Below are 24,330 nucleotides of genomic sequence, written 5' to 3' on the forward strand. Positions count from 1 at the left end.
TTTTTTTTTTTTTTAAGATGCATTACTCTTAAACACACACACACACAACCCAGGTCTAACTACAAAAGTCATGCTCTCATGATGAACTCTTTCAATCAAACCAAAGAATATGAAATAATACTAGGCCCTTACCACTCTGGTCAAGAAATGAACCATTACAAATACAGTGAAAACATCTAACCCCTCCCCATAATATTACCCTGCTTCCTGTACCTGGAAACAACCACTTTCCTAGGATTTCATTTGATTTCACTGCAAATCTTTATACTTTTACTACACGGATGCATATGTGAGTATTTCTAAGCCAACACACATTTGCTTTAGCTATATTTTACTGTTACATCAATCAGAGTCCTCTAGACTGGCTGCACAGAAGAGACTCTTAGGGTACATTGAAAAGCACAAAGCCTAACCCCTTGCCCCAGAGATGATGAGTGGATCTAGGCAGTACCCCAGGGGTTCTTATGGACAACCAGGGCTAAGAAGCACGAAATAAATGCACAAGCCCATCCCTGTTCACTCCAGCTTCCTCCTCTTTCCTACACAGCCTTGCTAACTATGGGCTGAGGGTGGAACAGTGCCTGGGTTGTGCCTAAGGAGGCCGAGAGCATTGGATGCTATTGGTCTTCATGACCAGTTGGTGGGAAGAAGCCAGAAAGAGAACCACAACAGTAGAGAAGGAAAAATATTGTCTCTCCTGTCTTTCTGAGGCTCCTTAGGAACTGAGCTTTGGGTGCTGACTACACAAATATAGGCTATGGGGCTAGGGAGGGATAGAACCAGGGGCTCAGGAAAGGTTCCCAGGTACTACTGATCCACAAGTGCTCTTAGGGACAGCCTGTAGCCTGGTTCTGGAGCCCAGACAATTCAACTTCCTCAGATCCTCACAGGGCCCGGTATCCATACCACCCCATGCAGGCTCCCACTGAGTCATGCCTAGAGGAGAAGAGCACATGCATAGACATAAACAGATGCATGTGTCACTCCCGGACCATAAGAGAATACACGTGTGTACACACAGACATACACATGGGTAAAGCCTACTTCAACAGAAGTAGGCACCCACAGCAGCAGCGTAAGGCTGACATGAAACCTGGCCCAGCCCTGTGGAGTGTAGACACATGTCTGCCCCGGGCCAGGCTGCCAGGAGTACTATGAGGGCTGTTCTAAGCCCTATAGCTCTGTCCAAGGGCCCTTCTGCCCTTTCCATGCTCTTCCCAAAGGGCTAGGAGTGGCCATGCTTCACTCAAACCTGTCCTGAGCACAAGGGTCCCATCACAGAACCTATCCTGGTGATGGCCCAAGCCCCTCTCCATTGCAGCAATAGCCAGAGTCTCCAGGGAGGCCTGTGGGCAGAAGTTTGGTTCGGGCTGGGCTCTGGTTCATCATCACTGGCCCTCATGAGCGACAGGCCCTCTGACAGCTTCCCCTTTCCCTCCTCCACTTGAAACCCTTCCTCTGTGGCTCTCCCCATTTGGATTAAAATCCTTTCCTCTAGGAGACCTCACACAAAATGCTCTGGGATCCAGAGATCCACTTGGGAAGTGAGGTAGAGCCTCAGTTCCAGGCGTGCTGACAAGGGGCAAGCTCTGGTGACAAACCACAGCACCGCAGGGATGAAAGACAACCTGGAGAGTAAAGGAAATGAGTGATGATGCCCTCTGGATCTATTTGCCTGAGACTTGGCATCCCAGAGCTGGGACCATGGCCTTCTTTTCCACTGTGGTGGGAAAACAGGGACCAGTGGCTCTCAGAAGCCAAGTGCCCTGGGAGAGGGAATGGTTCTGGGCAATCTGTCCCCATACTTGGGGCTAAAGGAGCAACATGGCATTCTGTGCCTAGAGTGCAGCTCCTATCCTGTTGCGCCATATAACACCTGCCATGGGTGCTCTAATGGGCAACCGCCAAGATACTGTGCTGGGCTCAAGTGCTGCCCAAGACTGGCAATACCCATCTCAGATAGGAGAGGTTATATAGGTGTTGGTGGCAACTGAGGTCTGCTGTGAGACAAGCTATTCCCTCTCAGGTCTTTACTTACTCTGAAAAGCAGACAGTGCTCTATAAGAGTATCAGACTGTCACCTCTCCCCCCACATACACCAACCACTCCTCTGTCCCTAGGCACCCCTCACTGCAGCTGTCACTCATCATTAGCCGTGACTGTCACTGTTGGGACAGCCCCTGTCAGGCTGCAGAGCCAGGAGGGGGCAGGAGAATGTCAGAGGATTCAGACAACCTCAAAGAAGAGGAATGGACACACAGAACCTAAAGCCTAGGTGCAGGAGGCACCTTTCTAGATGCTCTGCCCTGGCTCCTTATTTTGCCAGAGAGAAAGAGCAGGTCAGCAGAGCTTTCCCACAAGCCCCTCTGCCCTCCCACTAGTCAGGCTTAGAGAAGGGCTGGATGCTGAGAGAGGCCAGGCTGAGAGTATTGTCAGCATGAGGCTGGGCAGGTGACAGGTGAGACAGCCAGTGTTCTCTGACAGAGGGATTTCTTTCCTGTCAGTGGAAAAGGCTGCGCATGGAACCACCCATAATTCTTTGCCTTGCCTAACGGAAGTGTCCATGTGTGTATGTATGATTTTGCAGAATTAGCCATCAGACTAGCACCTAATGACCAGCTAACTTCTCAAAGAAGGCTGGGTTAGGACAGAGCAGGCTAGAACTTGAGCTCCATCTCCTGACTCTCTGTTCCACTCTCATGACTTAATGAGCCCCTACTAATGAATGCTAAACCTTGGAGGAGGTGGGCAGGGGTGCACAGGGAGCCAACAACCAATTTAGGAAACTAAGCTAGATGCAGCCGGTCAGGGCAGCCAGAGGTGAGGGCCAGGAGTGGGACATAAGCAGTGGGGGTTCAGAGGAGGAAGAAGTTTCATTCAACTAGGCAATCAGGTGGTTGAATTTGAGTTTGCCTTTTAAAGGCCAGCGGTCAGAAAAAAAAATAAATAAATAAATAAAGGCCAGCGGTCAGCTCCAGGGCCCGAATCTTCAAGGTGTTCAGCAGGAGATAAGAAGCAGCAGCAGCTGAGTAAATGTGCTCCTGATTTACATCTGCCTACACAGAGGCAATTTTCAAGTTAAAATGTTGTCAGAGGGTTGTCACAGTTTTGATCTTTCCTTTCTGTTCTTTCTCAATCCACCCACATTCTCTAGTTGGGTTGGAAAGGGGAGTGAGGGGGACAGAGCTTGGTTTAGATTCAGAGATTTTTTGGAATTGTTAAACAGGACTTTAAAAAAATGATCTAGTTTTCTCTTAAGAAAATTCCGGCCTAGAACTATCACAACTGTCCTGTCTGTCCATTGCAGAGCCTTCAGGGGGATTAGAGAGAGGAGGTCAGGAGTTCTGCAGTCATCCCCAGACTATTTCTTGGTGTTGTAGCTTGATTCTTTTTCCTTCCTAGTTCCTTCCTAGTTCAGGGATGCCAAATAATCCCACTCCTTCCAACCACCACCCTGCTCCACTGAGCTCTAATGGGGACACAGCACCAGGCTCTACCCTGGCTTTGGCGTTGACTTCTACTCTGACTGTGGGCAAGTCATTCTCTGAGCTGCCATACTCACTTTCAGATAAAACATGGCAATATTTTAGCATTATCATTAGTGCTAACCATTATCATTAGTGCTATAACAAAACCATTCTCAGGGATCCCTGGGTGGCGCAGTGGTTTGGCGCCTGCCTTTGGCCCAGGGCGCGATCCTGGAGACCCGGAATCGAATCCCACGTCGGGCTCCCGGTGCATGGAGCCTGCTTCTCCCTCTGCCTGTGTCTCTGCCTCTCTCTATCTGTATGTGACTATCATAAATAAAAAAAAAAATTAAAAAAAAAAAAAAAAACATTCTCAGTTCAGAAAACACAAGAAGGGAAGCAATCATAGCTTCAGTGTTCTGGACACCAGAGTAGAAAGGAAGCCAGAAGGGAAGAAACAGGGAAGGGGGAAAAGAGGGCTGCTTACCTGGTTTCGATACTCTGTTCACTGATATGGCCCAGCCATCGCCATATAAAGAAATATGGTGAGTGTGAATTTAAACCAGGCACCTGGTGTCTGTGAGGCCCAGGAGGTGGGTGTGGGAACTGCAGACAACTTAAGGAAGGGGCACGGACTATGGATTTCTCTGTCTTCGTCCCCATCCTGTCCCATATTTTCACTAAAGTCTTGATTCCCAGGAACTGAGGCTTATCAAAGAGGTGAACAGAGAAGGGATATAGTAAATGAAAGAATAAGGATTCAAAATTACATCAGGAGGCAGACAGATAATACTGAGCAAAGATCAGTGTAAAGTCCCACACTGGGTTTGAGAAAGCAAACGTGCAGGAAAAGACCAATCATTTTGTGTCAAAACAACATGGATATCTCAGCTGCTAAGTTCAGCACAGGCTAGCTCCATGGGAAATGCCTGAGAGAGGAGGGCCCATGGCCTCAAAGGGTATCACATCACAGTCCCTCGGGGCCCCAGGCAGAAGACTGGTGCTGTTCTCGCCAACACAGATGATCACTGACAAAATGAAATACCATATGTGACTGTGCCTACCATGAGATGGAAGTCTCTGAGCTACACCTAGCAGAAGTAACAAATGGCTGAAGGGAGGTGATCACAATGGGGAGGGTCTGGAAACTGGAAACTGAAAATGGGAGGAGAGGACCTAGTGCTGTGGCAGCAGGTGGGCGGACCAGAACAGTGAACAAGCTTCGTGCATGATATTCTGAAGGGTACAATTTGGCTTGTTTAGAATAACCTATTGGGAGTTCTGTGGCTCACAGAAGCTCTGGTGGAATAAGTAGGTCATGTTTGAGGCTACCCTTAACAGCTGGAGACCCATGGATAAGTCTTCAGTGTATTCCAAGAGCACTGAAGTGCTCACACTCCTAGAAGGGGCGTGGACACCCTTGCGGACCCTTGAGGCACCTCTCCTGAACCTCAAGAGCACAAGGCCAGGTAAGGATGGCTCATCTTTATTGGCCAGAATTGCCAGTTTTAGGATCCTAAAACCTGAAAGCAGGAATGGGGGATAGGACAGGTGAAAGAGGGAATGACAAAGTATTAAAAAAATAAAATGATTCCTTGAATTAAGTTTATATAGGTGGGAGGCGATTCCCTGGTTGTATCAATGGAATACACCCAAGGCCTGAATTCCTCCCACCAGAACCACCTGTGGTGATGGCATTGTCAACCCAGCTGAAGCACACTGCTGTCTGGTGGAGGTAGCATGAGATTTATTGGGTCAGCCTGTGGACATCTGGTAGAGAAGCCAGAGGGACTTGGACATGGGAGAGATAAGGTTTTGCCCAGCACAGGGTTAAGCAAACTTTGCCAAGTTACAAAATGCTCTCACCCAGGCAGTGAGTGCCAGGGGGTGAAGTATAGGAGGGTCCTTACCCACCTCTTCCCTTCTACCCTTGACTTCCCTTTGCCACTTCCTAACTTCCCTAATCCTATCAGTGTGGGGGTGGGGGGTGGGGGAGGTTGGAGGGGTGTTCCTTGCTTTATTTTCCCAAATCCAATCTATTGCATCCTTCCAATTCCTAATTCTTGCAAACGTCTTCTGAATCTGTTTCATCCATTCTACCCCCAAGTCACCCCTCAAGTCATCGTGTTAGCTGAGGCCTCATCATCTCTCACCCACCTGGATAAATTCCACACTGACTTCTCTGAATTTGTTTCTTTTGTCATAATTGATTTAGCCCACGAGGTCAGATAAATCTGCCCCCTTGGGACGCCTGGGTGGCTCAGTGGTTTAGCACCTGCCTTCAGCTCAGGGAGTGATCCTGGAGACCCGGGGCCGCGTCCCACATCGGGGTCCCTGCATGGAGCCTGCTTCTCCCTCCGCCTGTGTCTCTGCCTCTGTGTGTGTGTGTGTGTATGTCTCTTATGAATAAGTAAATAAAATCTAAATCAATCAATCAATCAATCAATCAATAAATCTGCCCCCTGTATACCTCTCGTCATGTCCCTTCCTTGCTCCAGAATATTTAGGGAGCCCTAAATGTGTATCAGGTCAAGCCTCATTCTTTAGTATGGCATTAGGGGTCACAGCTTTACTCTCCAGCCTTGTCTCCCTAATTATCATTCTCCTAACTCCTTCCCTCCCCTTCCCTTTCAGGAAGGCCTCTGCCAGGAGTGATGTCCCTCTGAATCTCCCCTAAACACTTCTCATGTTTCAGCTACCACCTGAAGAGCCCTATCTACCACAGGGCCTTTCTGAACCCTCTGGCTACAGCCTCTTCTCGCTCTTCTGACTTTCCTTAGCACTAAGCGCCTGTCTTATGCACCAGAAGTTTGTCACCTACTTGTGGTTAACATCCCTTCTTCTGCTACAGTATGACTTAGCTTCTGAATAATATGGCTGTTTTTCACAAGTGTCTGTTCTATCTCCCTACCTGGTCCATAAATTCTAATCTCAACCATAGATTCCCAGAGAGTAGAGAAGGGATGGTATCTCCTCCATCCCAGGGCTAACCATCGTGAGCACTTGATAAGGCGTGCTGACCAGATGTGGTGAGGAAGAGTAGCCATGAGGTCAAGAGACCTGGGTTTTACTTTTTCATTTCATGATGGTTCATGTGACTTTGGATAGAGCCGGCAAATTTCCTTCCTTGCAAAATGATGAAGCAGATGGAGAGATGCAAATGTCCCTTCCAGCTCTGGTATTCTCTGAGTCTAGATGACTGGGTCTGGCTAGGGAAGAAGCAAGAGAGGCTATGGACCAGCCTTTGGAGGGAGAGAGGGAGAGGGAGATGGGGAGCTAATAGCTCTGGAGGAAGGAAGGACATGCTGGGCTAATGGGATAATTGGATAATCCTCAGAGCTAGGGGCTGCCAGGCTGGGGCCAGCTGTTAGAAGCAGACACAAATAGCACAAGCAAAACAAAAGCGCTGGTGCAGGAAGCACTTTGCTGAGACATACGGGGGAGGGGTGGTGGTGGCTAGACAGTGGGGGAGGGAGAGGGAAGGAAAACTGGAGCCCCCATTCTGTGGGTCCCCCTTAGGGATCTTTGGTCTGATCCTATAACAAAGATTCCATTTAGGGGCTTTGGATCTATTTCTGCATTAGGGGACATTCTTGGAGATCTTGGAGTTATTCTGACCTCAAGGGTGTCCCTCCACCAAGACAATCCTTAGGGACCATGAAGCCCTCATCCCTGCCTATTGAGGGTCATCTGCAGATGGACCATCTGTTTGAAATATCTGTGAAAATATTGCTGGACTCTTGCAAAATAATAATTTTGGATGTAGGTCTCAGGGTTTCCTTCATTTCAGACTAATAAGTAAGTGGATCTGTCAGTGGGGTTGGACATAAAACAAAAGAAATTTGAAAGGGGGTTCAGGTCTAGGAGTCAGAAGCCCGGCTTTTAGTCCCAGTCACATAACTCATGATGGGATCTCTCCGGACCTCAGTTATCCCATCCATAAATGGGGGCAATAAGCAATACCCTCTCTACAGAGCTGTTGTGGAGATAAAATGAGATCGTGAGTGGGAAGCAATTTGAAATTTGTAAAAAAACTACTTTAGTCTTGACTCTGTTTCTAACTCTATATCATTTTAGAAGGCTATTTCCTTTCTCTGAGGTCTAGTTTTTTCCACTATAACATGATGAGATCAAATTGGATGCTCTTTAAATTCCTTCCAATTCTAATGACTCTGATCCTCAAAAAAATTAGTATGTTTACATCTGTAGATATTTTAAGAAAAGCATGAGAAAGGAAAATAAAGCCAATATTATTCATGAATGTAGAAATAAAATACTCAATATTAACAAACCATATCCAGCAATGTATAAAAATAATATAAATCATGACTCATTAGGGTTCATCTCAGGAATGCAAGGATGGCTTAACAGTAGATAACAAATCAGTGTTATTCATATTGATAAATTAAAGAACATTGCAGGAATTTCTCAATAGATGGAGAAAGTGATTTTGATTTAAAAATCCAACATCCATTCATAGTGAAAACTCTTAGCAAACTGGAAATATAAAGGTGTTTTCTTAACTTAATAAAGGGTATTTTTCAAAACTATATAGCAAACATCATACTCAATGGTGGAATCTTAGAAGACTTTTCTTTCTAGTAAAGACCAAATCCACTGTTCTATACAATATTGTACTAAAGGTCCTAGAAATCACAATAAAACATGAAAAGAAAAGATGTGAGACTGGAAAAAGAAATAAAATGATACTATTTGCAGATGAATTAACTATCTATATAGAAAAATCCAAAAAACTTCTTTGGAGTATTAATGGAACTAATGAGACTTCACCAAGGCTGCTGGATAGATCAATATTTTTAAAAAATCAATAGTGTGGGCAGCCCGGATGGCTCAGCAGTTTAGCACCACCTTCGACCCAGGGCATGATCCTAGAGACCTGGAATTGAGTCCCACATCAGCCTTCCTGCATGGAGACTACTTGTCCCTCTGCCTGTGTCTCTGCCTCTATCTCTTATGTATAAATAAATCTTTAAAAAATATATCGCTTATAACAGTAACAAAAAACTAAAAGGTACCTTGGAATAAATCTGACAAATATACACACAAAAGAAGACTCCAATCAATGAAGATGGGCCATGATCATGGATAGGATGAGTCAGTATCATAAAACACAACGATCTCCAAATCAATTTAGACATCAAGTACAATTCCCTTAAAAATCTCAATAGGACTTTTCATGAAATTTGACAATTTGGATCCAAAAGATTGTGTGAAAATAAAAAGGGTCAAGAAGACCCACAATAATTTTCTTCCTATTGAAGAGCGTTAAAGTTTGCCCTAACAGATACTTAAGCATAAAGCCCAAGTAATTAAAATAGCATGGTACAGGAACAGGCAGAGACCGAGCAAATGGGATATAAAGGTTAGATGCAAACTTGTATGTGTGTGGAAATGTGTCATATTGTAGAGGTCACATCACAAGCCACAGAAAAAGGAAGAAGTGTTCATTAAACAATTCTAAGAAAATGAAGTTTTAATATGGAATAGCAAAACTGAAAACAAAATACAAGTGGGAAAAAAACTGATACTTTTAAAAGAAAATATCAGAAAATATCTTTGTGATCTTTGGGCAAAGATGGATTTCTTTTTTAAAGATTTATTTATTTAAAAAAAAAAAGATTTATTTATTTGAGAGAGAGAGAGTGTGTGCGAGCAGGAGCAGGGAGAGGAGCAGAGGGAGAGGGAGAGAAATCCTTGAGCCGACTCCCTGCTGAGCATGGACACCATTCCCACTCCCCCCCCACCAATATGGGGCCCAATTCCATGCCCCCGAGATCATGACCTGAGCTGAAATGAAGAGTCAGATGCTTAACCAACTGAGCCACCTGCAAAGATGGATTTTTTAACACACAAAAGCAAATGCTATAAAAGCAAATGTTGCTAAATTAACTAATTGAACACTTTAAAAACTTTTTTTCCCCAATGAAAACAACATAAAGCAAGGGCAATGAAAACCTATAGACTGGGAGAAGGTATCTGCAATGCATATACTCAGTAATCACTAAAGGATTAGTGTCTATAATATATAGCTTTTCTGAAAATAAAAAACCTATTAGACAAATGGGTGAAATTATGATCAGGTAATTTAGAAGAAGAAAACTAAATGACCAATAAGCATATAAAAGTAAGTTCAAAGCCCTTATACATTATTTGTGGGGATGTCAATTGATGCAACCACTATGGAAAACAATATGGGGTTTCCTCAAAAAATTAAACATAGATCTCCCTTCAATCCAGTAGTTCTACTTTTGGATATCTATCCAAAGGAAATGAAAACAAGATTTCAATGAGAGATCTTCACACCCAAATTTTTTATCACAGTATTATTCACAATAGCCAAGATATGGAAACAACCCAAACACCCATCAACAGATTAATATAGAAAAAATAAGGCACATATACATAATGGAATATTATTCAGCTGTCAGAAAGGAATATACCCTGCCATTTGTGACATGGATGGATTTTGAGCACCTTATGCTATGTCAAGCAGAGAAAGACAAGTAGAATATGATAACACTTTGATAAGTGGAATCTAAAAAAGTTAAATCTGTAAAAAACAGAGTAAGGGCACCTGGGTGGTTCAGTGGTTGAGCATCTGCCTTTGGCTCAGGTGGTGAGGGTTCTGGGATCAAGTGCCTCATCAAGCTCCCTGCAGGGAGTCTGCTTCTCCCTCTGCCTATGTCTCTGCCTCTCTCTGTGTGTCTCTCATGAATAAATAAATAAAATCCTTAAAAAAAAAAAAAAAAGAGAGTAAAATGGTGGTTTATCAGGGGCTGGGAGTTGGGGGAGATAAGACTGATAGGGTTTAAGGGTACAAACCTGTAACAAGTAGTAAATAAGTCATAGAGATCTAATGCACAGTATAGTGAGTATAGATAATAAAACTGTATATATGATATAAATCATATTATAATATATAAATCATATTTCAATATATAAATGTATTGAAGTAACCAACCGTGTATCTTAAACTTATACAATGTTACACATCAAATGTATTCATTTAAAAAGAAGTTTAAAAAATTACAAAGAAAAGAAATTCAATCTCACTAGTAAGTAGGGAGAAGCAAATTAAAATACATTTTGCAGCCATTCATGTTACTCAGCAAATAGTGTTGGCTGCGTCCGATCGTGTGATTAGAGTGTTGAGGCTTTAATTGTGACCTTCAGAGAGTGGAGAGGGCTGGACACTGAATTCAACAAGCCTATGTAATGAAAGCCCAATAAAAGTAAAACACTAGACACCAAAGCTTGGGTGACAGTGAGCACTTGATAAGGCATGGTCCCTGGTTAATAATCCTCGGTGCATGCTGTTATACATTGATGTGTTGGAGGGCAATTCCTCTTGACTCTATGGGGAAATGACACAGAACTTTCAAGTTTGGAGCCCTCCCAAACCTCACCCTGTACATTTTTTCTTTTGGCTGGTCATGATTTGTATTATTTTTGTCATAATAAAACTGAAATTTAAAGTTTAAAAAAAATATTGGTGGGGACATGAGGAGATAGAAATATGCCATAGGTGAATATCCTATGACCTGCCATTTTCCACTTCTAGGCTTCAATCTTCAGTAAAGACATACAATACAGACACACATATATATAAATAAATAAACCATGCACATGGATGTTCATTGTGTCAGTGTAATACTAAAAAGCTGAAGCAAAAATAAATAAATAAATAAATAAAAATAAAAAGCTGAAGCAACTCTCAGAGGTGGAATGGATATATATAAACTACAGTCTGTCCCTTTAAGGAACTATCATATGGAAGACAAGATGAATGAGCTTTATATATCAACACTTACTTTGTACTCCAAGTTAAATTTCTCTAGCTACTTCTAGACCATGCTTTGAATTTCTACCTTTTGTGCCAGTGCTCATGGCTGTTGTCCTTTTCCTCACTTTTAGCTCAACAAATCTTAATGATATAATTTACATGCAGTTTCCTTTTAAAACATTCCTGGGTCCTTTTAATTCTGACATTACAGATGAGAAACCAAAGACCCGAAAGGGCTGAGTCATGCTAAGTCCACATGGCTGATGACTGGCAGATTAGAATGGGAACCCTGGCCTTCTGACTCCTTGTATGATGTAAAGCTACGGATAATCTCAGAGAATGGTAAATACAGACTTATCCCACTTCCCAGTGTGGAGTACTTTGTTCCTCACATAACCCTAGATAGCTCTGGCCTCAGCTGCTACCACCTCTTCTGGCTGGTGAACTGTTTGGTTCTGACTTTACCACTAACTCCCCATGTGACTCAGTAAGTCAAACTCTGCATCTCGATTTCTGCATCTGGTCGATGCCAATCATCTCTGCCTGGCTTCCACATGAGCTCATTAATAGAATCAAATGAAACAAAAGATAAGAAAATACAAATGTATGAAATAGTGAGAAATTAACTTTTTATTATTCTCCAGATGCAAAATGCCTGTCTTCTGGCTAAAAGGATCATGGGATGTCCAATTTGTAAAAAAAATAAAATAAAATTGACGTGGAGGGTTTTGCCATTGAAGATGAATGAAGCATGGAGGTGGAGTAGGGGGGGCCCTGGCCTCATATCAGAAGCAGCCCTCTGGAAGCTCTGCTCCCTTCTCCTGCCTCCTCCTACTTATAGCCTCTGGGCCACTAAGTTCCCCAGCACAGGAACACTAAGCAGGCAGTCTGGAGTCCCTTGAGGCAGGGCTGGCCAGCCCTGACAAAATACTGAAGTTAGCCAAGTTGGTCTTCTACATTTCTTCCCTGTGCCTTTTCTCCTGGTCTAGCCTTTGATACATTTTTCCTGAGTTACTGAAGGAGAGGTTGTATACAACCAACTCTCCTTCTCCCAACCACCGTTAGGCTTCCCACTATTTAAGACCTGTAAGGACCTTGAGGTTGGGAACTGTGCCTGGCTGCATCTTGGCAGAGAGTCCATACTCAACAGATGTCAAACGGAGCCAAAGGGACTGCTGCCTGTCTTCCTTCCTAACCAGAAGCTTTGTGCTGAGCTGGGCTTCCTGCTCACAAGGAAATGTCTGAAAGGTCCCTTCCCACAGACTGTTGGGGACTATTGCCTTGCACTCCCCTCCTAGGCTAGTTGCCTTTTCTAACAGGCCATGGGAAGTGATAGCAAACCCCAGGGGGATGGTCACAAAAGGCAGTGAAGGAAGGAATAACCAGAATGTATGTGCTGGGGTACTCTGCTCCCTGCCCTGACTCCTCTGTTGTAGACCAGAGGTCTCACACCACCATGTTGCCCAACATGGGCAGGCAGGTAGCCAGGGGTTCCCCATGGACAGGGCTCATGCTGAGAAAGACTTTGAAGTTGAGCAGACTATGCTATCTCTCTTTTCTCATTTTTAAAATAGAGAAATATCTCCTATTCTCTTGCTTCACAATGCTGTTAAGAATTAAACATGAATTAATTAATGAAGAATTAAAAACTAAATGTGAAAATAAGGAAGAAGAGAAGTGAGAGATGCAAGACATCTTCAGAGCCAGGCTGATTTGCCAGGCTCCTCTGCCCATTATCCTTGGACCACTGCTAGCTTGGACTTCAGTCTAATAGCTCAGGGCCACCTCTGATGATCCTCTTCTCACCTGGACCAGGGACATGAGGACCATATACAGGAGGTCTTACCCTTATCAGTGACCTTTTATCTACACAAGACTGTTTTCTCTGCCAAACAGACCAAGAGGAAGGAAAGCCAGCAGGACATTAGTTCTTTTCTTAGCTCCTAAATGGCTGACATTTCAGGAAACCAAAATTCTGAATGGGACCAGAGGGGATTTCAATTCATCCTGCCTGTCTACAGGCAGAGTCAATCTTACACAAGGACTCCATTACACAGGATGTACTTTCAGAGGTTCAAGGGATTCCCTTGCATAAAAATCTCTTCCGAGGTGCCTGGGTGGCTCAGTTGGTTAAGTGCCTGCCTTTCGCTCAGGTCATGATTCTGGGGTCCTGGAATGGAGCCCTGTGTCGGGGCTCCCTGCTCAGTGGGGAGTCTGTTTCCCCTCTGTCTCTACCCCTTCCCTCCTGCTCATACTCTCTAGCTCTCTCTCTAAAAAATAAATAAAATCTTCTAAAAAATAAAATAAAAATACATAAAAATGTCTTCCAAATTTACTTGCTCATGCTTGAAAATGCATCATTAGAGCTTTATTTCTTTGGCACAAACCAAATGTAGGTTTTGTCTCCTATACAATTGCCCAAATCACACATATAAAATCATATCAGTCAGCTCAATGTGAATGGAATATATTGGTCTTTTCCTGAGAACAGGCATGGATAGAAAGGAGAGGACTAGAACATTGTAGGCAGCAGCCCCTAAGGCTGGGAGAGGGAAGATGGGAAGATATAGAAGAGAAAGGACATAGTAGGGAGGTAGAGCTGGTAAAGACTTTCTACCTGGACAGTCAGGTATAGCCTCCAAAGTACCCAGAAAAACTATATGTAAAAAAAAGCCAGCACCTACCCTCCCTTCTCAAAGATCACACTCTGTGATCACACTTATATCTAGCAAATGCAAACTATAGTGACAAAAAGCAGATCAATAGTTGCCTGGGAAAGGTTGGGGGTAGATAAGAAAGAGGAATGACAAGGGGCATAGGGGAACATTGAGAGGTGATCAATAGCTTGATTATGATGATAGCTTCAGGAGTGTATACAGGAGCCAAAGCTTACCAAATCATACAATTAAGTATGTGCAGTTTACTTACTGTATTTCAGTTATAACACAATAACATTTTGGGGGAAAGAGTGAAAAAAAAATCCCAAAAAACTATGTGAGTGCAGTGTGTCACTGCAGAGTGTGCAGTCTGCCAAATAATCCATCTCACATACTTCTGGTAAATTCTGGCAGAAACAAGTGTTTTCTAAGAGCACATCTCATCTGAGAATCAGGTAGTTCTTTCTGTAAACTGATAGAGATGAACTAGACAATACCAAGGTCCTATCCAGATATCATGGTCTAGATTGTAAGGGTCAAATATGTAAACCAATAGAAAAACATGATTAAAGCCTAAAGGAAGGGTGCCTGGGTGGCTTAGTGGTTGACCATCTGCCTTTGGCTCAGGTCATGATCCCACGGTCCTGGGATGGAGTCCACTGGGCTCCACAGGGAGCCTGCTTCTCCCTCTGCCTATGTCTCTGCCTCTCTGTGTCTCTCATGAATAAATAAAATCTTAAAAAAAAAATAAAGTCTAAAGGATTTGATACAAATACAAGGCAGGAATTATTAATAACCAGCATATAGAGAGATATTAGTAAAGAATGGTGAATGAAATACATGCATCTAATTTCACTATATCTAAAACTCCATTAAGAGGGATCTTTTTTTCAAGGGAAATGGGAGCTCTTAGAAAAACTATGACATCAGAAATGAAAAAACTTAAGGGAAGGATTAGAAGACAGATTGAGGAAATTTTCCAGAAAATAGAGTATAAAGACAGGGACAGAAATACGAAAGAACAGATGAGAAATCCATCCAAATAGCTGAATCACAGGAGTTTTAGAAACACAACAAAGGATACAAACTAATTCAAGACAACACTCCAGAATCAAAGGTCATGAGTTTTCAGATTGAAAGGGCCACTGAGTGGCCAGCACAATAGGTATGTCACTGTGAAATTTCTTAATACGGGAGACAAAGAAATCCTACAAGGTCACATGCAAAGAAGGCTTGGCCTCAACAGCAGCCCTGGAAGCTAGAAGACAATGGAGCCAGGCTATCAATGTTCTGAGGCAGTCAGACACACAAGATTTCAAAAAATTTCCCTCTGTGAACTCTCAGGAAGTTCTAGGAAATATATGTCATCAAAAAGAGAGAAGAAAGCAAGAAATGAGAAGATACAGGATCCACAAACAGGTGATCCAACACAGGAAAGAGGCAAGGGAATTCCCCAGATGGTAGTAAAGGGAGGTTCCAGGGTGGCAGCTTTGCAGCCTTCCCCACCTCTAAGCAAAAGAGAAGGCTCCCAGAGACTTTCCCAAGAATAAACTGAGAAGATACCTGGGTAACTGAAGTGTTTAAGATTAATCAGTGGCAAAATCTTAGATAGAAACCAACGTGAATGAAAAAACAAAATAAACAAAAAGATATGCTGTTAAAGAAAAAACAATCATGTAGCTTAGCTGCAAGTGGCATTACATTGTCATAATAACAAGTGCACCAATTATTGATCTACCAAAAATAACTGTATAACTATATTGAGAATAAGGGGTCCTGGGAAGTGTGCATGTGCATAAAAGCAGGGAATGGAAAAAAAGGAGCTGAATCCTCACCTCCCATTGTGGGAAGTCAACAGATAACGCCTGAACTGAAAAATCAGGAAGTAGCAATACAAACATGTTATTTATAGATAGGTAAAAGAATTAGTTAAGTTGAAAATGGTCCCCCTAGGGAAGGGGAAATGGGGGGAGGAGAGTGGGTGGAGAGAGGCTGAGGATTGCTCTTTGTCTTAATTAACCTTGTAGAACTGGCTGGACTTTTTAAATTATGTGTCTGGTATGACTTTGATAAAATTTAAAAAATAATAAAAATATTAGTGTGGTAAATGAGTAGTGAAATAAACACTAAGGGCCTGTGTGTCACCAGGTGTTTCACACACACAGATAACCCACTTGGGGCCAGATTTTCTGAGCTACTGCAGGTCATGAAAAACAGATGTGTGAAGGTGCTTCCATTAGAAGAAGAAACATGGGGTTAATCCCACACCTGTGCTTACTACTGCCTCAATAAGTTACTTAGCCTAACTCTTAGCATCTCACCTTGAGAAATCCTGTGAAGGTTTTGTGTGAATAAATGACTATAGAATACCAAGTGGGCAGGGCCTAGATCTACAGCCTGGCTGTTTCAGGTCCTAATTTGGAGAAGAGCAAGGGTTAGAAATGTAGTGAGTGGGACAGAAAAATATGTGTCCTGCTAGTGACAAACAGACTCTGGAGTTGGCAGCATGAAAAGAACGGGGTTGGTTCATACCCAGAGCATCAGACTTTGATTCCTATACACTTGTGTCTTAAATTTCAGTGAAAACTGCAAAGTTTCTGCTTCTGGATGTTGAAATAGAGACTCCAAGGGGGTAGTTACTGAGTCCTATTGTCAGCTACCACCATCAGGGGTGATGGCACAGCATGGAACCAGATCTCAATACTAGGTATTGTGTAGTAGAAAAACACCCTAACCTAGAAAAGACCCAGCCTCCCAGATCCCCCTCTGACACTCATTGCTTTGTGACCCTAGATAGCTTGCTCACCTTCATGGCTCACTTTTCTCTTCAGTAAAAGGACCTGACTAGATGATTTCAAGGGTCTGTTCCTGGCACGTAAGAAAGTAAGCTCCCTGAGGGCAGGGACTGTGTCTGTCTTGTTCTTCGTGGACTGCATATTGCATTCTATAAACCTGTTGTGCTCCCAAAGAAGAACCTTTTGAGGGTTTTTCTTTCCTTTCTTATTTTTCATTCATGTTTTCTCTTCTGTTGTTGTTTTCTGTTGGGAGGACACACCCAAAGATCCAAACTTGTATTAAAAAAGAAATGGAGGGATCCCTGGGTGGCGCAGCGGTTTTGCGCCTGCCTTTGGCCGAGGGTGCGATCCTGGAGACCCGGGATCGAATCCCACGACGGGCTCCCGGTGCATGGAGCCTGCTTCTCCCTCTGCCTATATCTCTGCCTCTCTCTCTCTCTCTCTCTCTCTGTGTGTGTGTGTGTGACTATCATAAATAAATAAAAAATTTAAAAAAAATAAAATAAAAAAATAAAAAAGAAATGGAAAAAGAAAAAAAAAGTACCTAGCACAGTGCTGGCACATAGTGGATACTCAATATCTATTTGTTGAATGAATGAAATGGAAGATAAAGACAGTTCATTAGACTCTTCAAACCAGAAAATGACCCCAGTCAATGAAATTAACTACAGATGAAGAAACAAAAGCCTCGTGAAAAGGAAAAAAGATCTTTGTGGTCACCCCAGCTAAAGAAGAATGGAACTGATCCCAAGTCCCAACACTGTGGGAGCTCAATAGATGGTAGGTCACCACAGATTAGACAGGAAAGGGAAGGAGCCACATCTCGGAATATTAGAGGAAAGCATCAGTGTAACAAGACACTATTCTGAACAAATTGGTAAAGTTTGGCAGTGGAGCAAGACAAGGTAAAAAGAGCACAGAGCATTTGGCTCAAGGTCCACCTGTGTGACTTGCCTGTGTGATTTTAGGTCGGCTACTTGATCTTTGAAGCTGTTTCTTTTTTAAAAAGCAGGGATAAAGATAGCCTTTACTTCACAGGATTTGGGTTAGAATGGAAGTATGTTAGATGTGGCATGTGAAGAAAATGTTTTGCAAATTATAAAATGTAGATTGTTGATCTGTTTGGCCAGAATCCTCCCTAAGTAATCTCTCACTAACACACATGGATCATTAACAATAGGGTGGTTTGTTTGTTTTTTTTATTTCACCCAATCTAGTTGTCACTTTGAAAATCAAGTGGAAGGATGAGTAGTGGATGAGGCAGATAAGTTTTGATGGAGGAGGGCAGGAGGAAGAAGATGCAGGCAACTAGAATCTAGGTAGGGATGCTTTCAGGGGTTGGGCCTCAGTGGTCAGGAGCAGATAATTCCAAGACTGAGTATAAAGAACCCCAGGAGCCAGAAACTGGATTCTAGACTTTGTGATTGAGAGAACCTGGGAACCCTCATCTGGATGTTTCCTCATCTATAGAGGAGAGGTTAATTGCCACCTCTGCTTTCTTGGAGGCTATTATAATGTCACATGACACAGCTGATGTGAAGAATTTTTAAGAATTATCGATCGTTATCTCTGTAAATGGGAGATTATCGTTCCTTCAGAGGAGTATGGACGAGGTGATAGAAGCACATATATAATAAACCTTGCCCACTGTCATGGACTGAATTGTGCCCCCCACCCCAGATTCTTCTAATGAGGTCCTAACCCTCAATGGGACTGTATTTAGAGACAGGACCTTTAAAGAGGTGATTAAGATTAAATGAGGTCATAAGAGTGAAGCCTTAGTCTAATAGGACTGTGTCCTTATACCATGAGGAAGAGACACCAGGGATGTGTGTTCACAGAGATAAGGACATGGGAGGGACGCCTGGGTGGCTCAGTGATTGAGGGTCTGCCTTCGGCTCAGGGTGTGATCCCAGAGTCCCAGGATCGGGTCCCACATCGGGCTCCCTGCATGGACCCTGCTTCTCCCTTTGCCTATGTTTCTGCCTCTCTGTGTGTGTGTCTCTCATGGATAAATAAATAAAATCTTAAAAACAAAACAAAACAAAACAAAAAGGCCATGGGAGGACACAGCAAGAAGGTGGCCATCTGCAAAGCCAAGGAGAGAGGATGCAGGAGAAACCAAACCTGCTGACACTCTGATCTTGGACTTCTAGCCTCCATAACTGTGAGAAATAAGTTTCTGCTGTCTAAACCCCCTGGTCTGTGGTATTTTATTATGGCAGCCCTAGCAACTAGTTCACTTACCTAACAGTTCTGCTTCTTTTACTCCCTTCCTCAGAACAAATTCTCCTTCAAACTGAAGAATAATGCACAAAAATGGTTCCTAGAGGCACTCTGGTCAGCCAGCAAAAGGAGGAGGCAGTGTGGCTAGAGGCCAGGACCAGGTGTTAGGAGCTTGTCCTATCTAGTTGCGGATTATGCTCCTGAATTGCTGAGTGAATGGAAACCAACTTTGTCTGCTTTGCCTGCTCTTAGACACTAAATTTGTCTTCTTTCGCCTATATACCAAGATTCTGAAGGTCAACAGAATGATAAACTGTTCAAAGAGCTTGTAGTTGGAGAGAAAGATGTAGGCCCATGAATAAGGCTTAACTTTCCTCTTTGTTATGTGCTAGGTAATTTGAATAATGATACCTTAGAAATAGGAGACAAAGTTTAAATCTTGGTTGGGAGCTCCAGGAGTAATTATGTGGGCTTCTTTTAAGGTTGAATTCTGTCAGAATTAAAAAGATAAATCTGGCAATTCTGCATTACTCCTTACACATTAACTTCATAGGTTTATTCATTCAACAGGTTTTCTTGATCACTTAACTATATGTCAATTTCTATTCTAAATCATAGAGATATAATAAGAATAAAATAGACATAGGGGCACCTGGGTGGTTTAGTCGATTAAGTGTCTGCCTTTGGGTCAGGTCATGATCCCAGGGTCCTGGGACCAAGCCCCTGTTTGGGCTCCTTGCTCAGCCAGGAGTCTGCTGCTCCTTCTCCCTGTCCCTCTGCCCCTCTAGCCCCCCACTCGTGGTCTTTCTCTCTCAAATAAATGAATAAACTCTTTAAAAAAAGAATAAAATAGCCATAGCTCTTGTTCTTACAGAGCTTACAGTTGAGTGGAGGGGGAATAAAAACAAGAGCCTGAGGATAAAAATAAAACTCTATGTCCTGGCATTTAAAAATGCAGTTCAGGGCAGCCCGGGTGGCTCAGGGGTTTAGCCCTGCCTTCAGCCCAGGGCATTAGCCTGGAGACCTGGGATTGAGTCCCACGTCAGGCTCCCTGCATGGAGCTTGCTTCTCCCTCTGCCTGTGTCTCTGCCTCTCTGTGTGTGTGTGTTTCTCATGAATAAATAAATAAAATATTTTTTAAAAATTATAAATAAATAAATAATAAAAATTCAGTTAAAAAAAAAAAAAATTCAGTTCAGTCTGGCCCAGTCAACCTCTTCAGTTACCTCTTATACTCCTACTCAAATGCCTTGCTCCAAACAAATCATCCCAGTGAATTTCTAAACTCTGTACTTTCACTCCTATTCCCTATCTGGATTGCTTTCTATACCTTATTTTAATCCTATCTACCCAGTAAGGTGTGGTAGTTCACTCCTAAGATGACCCCCAATGATCTCTGCCTCTTGGTGTTCACACACTTGGATGTGGGCTGAACCAAGTGAGTTGTTTCTAGTGAAAACAATCAGCAACAGTGATGGAGTATCACTTCTGAGTAGGTTACAAAAGAACCAAAACTTCCATCTTGGTTTCTCATAAATCTTTCACCCAGGAGAAGCCAGCACCAAGTCTTAAAGCAGCTCTGTGGAGAGAGCTGGCAATGACTACTTCACTGGGCTTGAAATTATTTTCTCCTCTACCTTCCCTGTTCAGCCTTTAGGCTGGGAGCTTGACTGCAATCTCATGAGAAATCTTGAGCTAGAGGTGCCCAACTAAACTGTACCTGGATTCTTAGCCCACAAAAACTGTGAGATAATAAATATTTATTGCTTTAAGCCACTAAATTTTGAAGTAATTTGTTACTCAGTAATAGACAACTAATACACAAAGTTGGGTAATTTTTTTATGGTGATAGATAACTATACACAAGACCTGGTTCAAATTGCTTCCCTGAATTGGCTTTGACTTAGCCTTGCCCAGAGAAGCTTCTGCCTTCTTTGAACTTGATGTAGAACTGTTTATTTCACTGGTCATTTTATACTTGTGCAACATTAGTGAACTCTTGTCTGTTTCTGGTCCTTTCCAGATAACTCAAAGTTGGTAGCTGCTTAAATTACTTGCTCAGAGTAAGTATTTGGTGAGGTAGAGAAAGGTTTTGAGAAGCTAGAATTTTGTATCAGAAAGGAGTTTTAGTTCATTTTGGTGGCTGACTGATAAATGTCTTATAAGGTGGGAAGCTGAAGAAGAAGCTAGAAGAGGAACACAGCTTGGGAAGAACTAATTTTTGGTCATCATCAAAGTGAGGCATCAGCAGCCAATACTAACAGCCAGTTCTCCTTGTAAATTCTTTCTAGTGATTTCCTTCTTATTGTGTAAGGAGCTCAGCTTTCTGTTGGCAGTTGTGAGAGGTAACAGAGGGTGGCTCTGGGGCACTGGGGTCACTTCAGAGGAGGGAAGCCAATTGTTTTCTCAGGGCCCCTCTCTCACGTTTATTCTTTTCAGGGCCTCCATAGCAGGACTGTGCTGAAGCCCATTTCCTACACGTAGCACCCTTTATTTAAAACACGCAGCACATATACACAAAAAATCAAATGCAAAGGAAGGGGGGGCGGAGGATGGCTGCTGAAGACCAGAGTCACTAAAAGTTCAGGCTAAGAATAGACAAGGAACTCTGAGAGCTGCTTGGCTATGTGACCTCCTGCAGGGGCTTGGCAATAAGCCCAATTCAGCTTTGTTTTTAATATGCCTTTACAAAGGAAGAGCAGTAGCTTGGGAGTCAGGAGACCTGGGTTCTAGGCCTGGCTCTGCCAGTGCTGCCATCTGTGAACTTGGGTGAATTCTTCTCCTTTCTAGGCCTCAGTTTCCCATTCGTAAAATGAAAGGGTTAGACTAGACCCCAAGTTGTTCCAACTCCAATACTGAGAGAACACAAAGGAAAATAAAAAGAATGCTGTCTGGCCTGTGAACTAGGAGACCTGACTTCTTATCTCAGCTTTGTCATTAAGAACCATACCTCTTTGTGCCTCTGTTTCCTCATCTATAAAACAAGGTGATCTATTCATTCATCCATTCTTTCCACAAATATTTCTTGAATATCTACTATGTACCAGGCTTGGTGCTGGAGATACGTCGGCGGGCCAAAATAGACATGGTCTATGTTCTTTTGAAATTTCCAGTCTATTGAGGATAGAGGAGAGGAGAAGATGAACTGCAGGCAATCACATAAATGAGGCTGTTATTAATGGAAAGGTAAGTATGACAAAGGAAGGATCATACTTGGTTCTTGGTGACTGGGGGATGGCATAGTCACAACTTCTATCAGTTTCAATGTTTGGTGATCCAGTAGGCATTTCTGCTGAAAGGTGAAGAGAACCCCTTTGGAAAAACTTACATCTCAAAAAACAAAAACAAAACAAACAAATTATATCTCATACCATAGCTATTTTTCAACTCAATTAACCCAATCAACCATCTTATTGTATATTTACTACAAGGAATCAACCTCCCAATTCCTGTCTTCCTGGAGCTTATACTACTGGGCAGAATGGATTCATAAATTGACAGAGCTACAAAATGTCTCACATCATTCTCTGATTGCTAATTATATGCTTTATTTTTTATATGCTTTAAATAATAATGTCTATAAGAGTTAAGAATCAAATGGGGATTTGGATGTGCTAAGGCAATCAGAAACATTTTCTTAGAAGTAAAAATTGAGATAGGTGAAGGTTTGCTATATGGTTTAAGATAACCCCATTCCCTACTAGTAAGCAGTATAGGTACATTGGACATACAAGAACAATCTAAAGTGGGAGACTCCTAAACCCCTTTTGCCCAGAGAGATTCAAGCCTCACTTTTTGTCAAGGGGCAAGAGACCTCTTCTGTGACCTACTCTGATTACCATCCCTTGGATTAGTAGGCCTGCTTCTGATTGGGCATCCTGCCTTGGAGTGGCTACCTTACCTCTGTGAGTCTGTTATCTCATTTTAGAATGAAAGGATTAGATGATATCCAATACCCCTTGTTGACTAAAATCTGATTTTTTATAAGAATTTCTATTATTTTATAATTATTATTATTTTTTATTATTTTATAATTAAACTGGTGTTGCTGCCATGGAATACTAGCTATGGGATCTTAGACAAGTTAATAAATTTTCTAAATCTAATTTCTTTTTTTAAATTGGTTTTAAGAATAAAAAAAGTAACACATGCACATAATTTTTAAAAATCAAACACTATAGTGGCACCTGGGTGGCACAGTCAGTTAAGCTTCCAACTCTTGATTTTAGCTCAGGTCATCATCTTAGGGTTGTAAGATTGAGCCCTGCTTTGGGTTCTGCACTGGGCGTGGAACCTGCTTAAGATTCTCTCCCTCGGGGGATCCCTGGGTGGCGCAGCAGTTTAGCGCCTGCCTTTGGCCCAGGGTGTGATCCTGGAGACCCGGGATCGAATCCCACATCGGGCTCCCGGTGCATGGAGCCTGCTTCTCCCTCTGCCTGTGTCTCTGCCTCTCTCTCTCTCTGTGACTATCATAAAAAAAAATAAATAAATAAATAAATAAAGATTCTCTCCCTCTGCTGCTTAAGATTCCCTCCCTCCTCCCTCTCCTCCCCTGTCTCCCTCTCTTAAAAAAAAAAAAATCAAATACTACAAGAAACTATTACAATGGTTACAAAGTTTCTGTTTGGGGGATAAAAAAGTTTTGGAGATAGACAGTGGTGATAGTTGTACAACTTTGTACAACAATAAAATGTTTTTATTTTTTAAAGATTCTATTTATTCATTCATGAGAGACAGAGAGAGAGAGAGAGAGAGAGAGAGGCAGAGACACAGGCAGAGGGAGAAGCAGGCTCCATGCAGGGAGCCTGACATGGGACTCTATCCCAGGTCTCCAGGATCACGCCCTGGGCCGAAGGTGGCGCTAAACCACTGAGCCACCCAGGCTGCCCCTAAATCTTAAAAAGAAAAAAAATATCTATCTATCTATCTATCTATCTATCTATCTATCTATCTATCTATTATCTATCTATCTATCTATCTATCTATCTATCTATCTATCTCTTGGGTTGTTGCATATCAGCACATGCAGATCTACTTTATTCTTTTATGCTCCTGGATAGAATTCCACTGTAGGGACTTACCACAATTTATTTAATGAGCTCCTTTATTGATGAACATTTTGATTGTTTTTAGTCCTTTTTATACAGCAAAAAGTGTTTCAGTAAATATCCTTGCACTAATGGCTTTAAGTACATGCTTGAAGATCTCATCTACAGAATAAATTCCTAGTTCTGGTGTCACAGTGTCAACATATTAAATATGTGTATTAAATATTAACATTGCAAAAAAATTAAATAAATAAATAAATAAATATTGACATTGTTAAACTGAGTTCTCTAGAGTCTATACCAATTTATACTCTTACCAACAATGCATTCATT

General features: G+C 42.4%; 1 protein-coding gene across 7 annotated transcripts in view; it reads right to left on the reverse strand.

Annotated features, from left to right (window-relative positions):
- The window catches only part of LOC144299138 (uncharacterized), a 61,681-nt gene that overhangs the window by 17,973 nt on the left and 19,378 nt on the right, over positions 1-24,330 (reverse strand). For 2 of the 7 annotated variants that reach the window (XR_013365921.1, XR_013365920.1), the window contains exons 3-4: positions 22,163-22,238; positions 21,900-22,063 (exon numbers count right to left, since the gene is read on the reverse strand). The exons of the other annotated variants lie outside the window; for them this stretch is intronic. The gene's annotated coding sequence lies outside the window, so the exon portion shown is untranslated. The remainder of the gene's footprint in view (positions 1-21,899; positions 22,064-22,162; positions 22,239-24,330) is intronic. 7 annotated transcript variants of the gene reach the window in all.

The sequence above is a fragment of the Canis aureus genome, chromosome 27 (genome assembly GCF_053574225.1).
Source record: "Canis aureus isolate CA01 chromosome 27, VMU_Caureus_v.1.0, whole genome shotgun sequence".
Taxonomy (NCBI): Eukaryota; Metazoa; Chordata; class Mammalia; order Carnivora; family Canidae; genus Canis; species Canis aureus.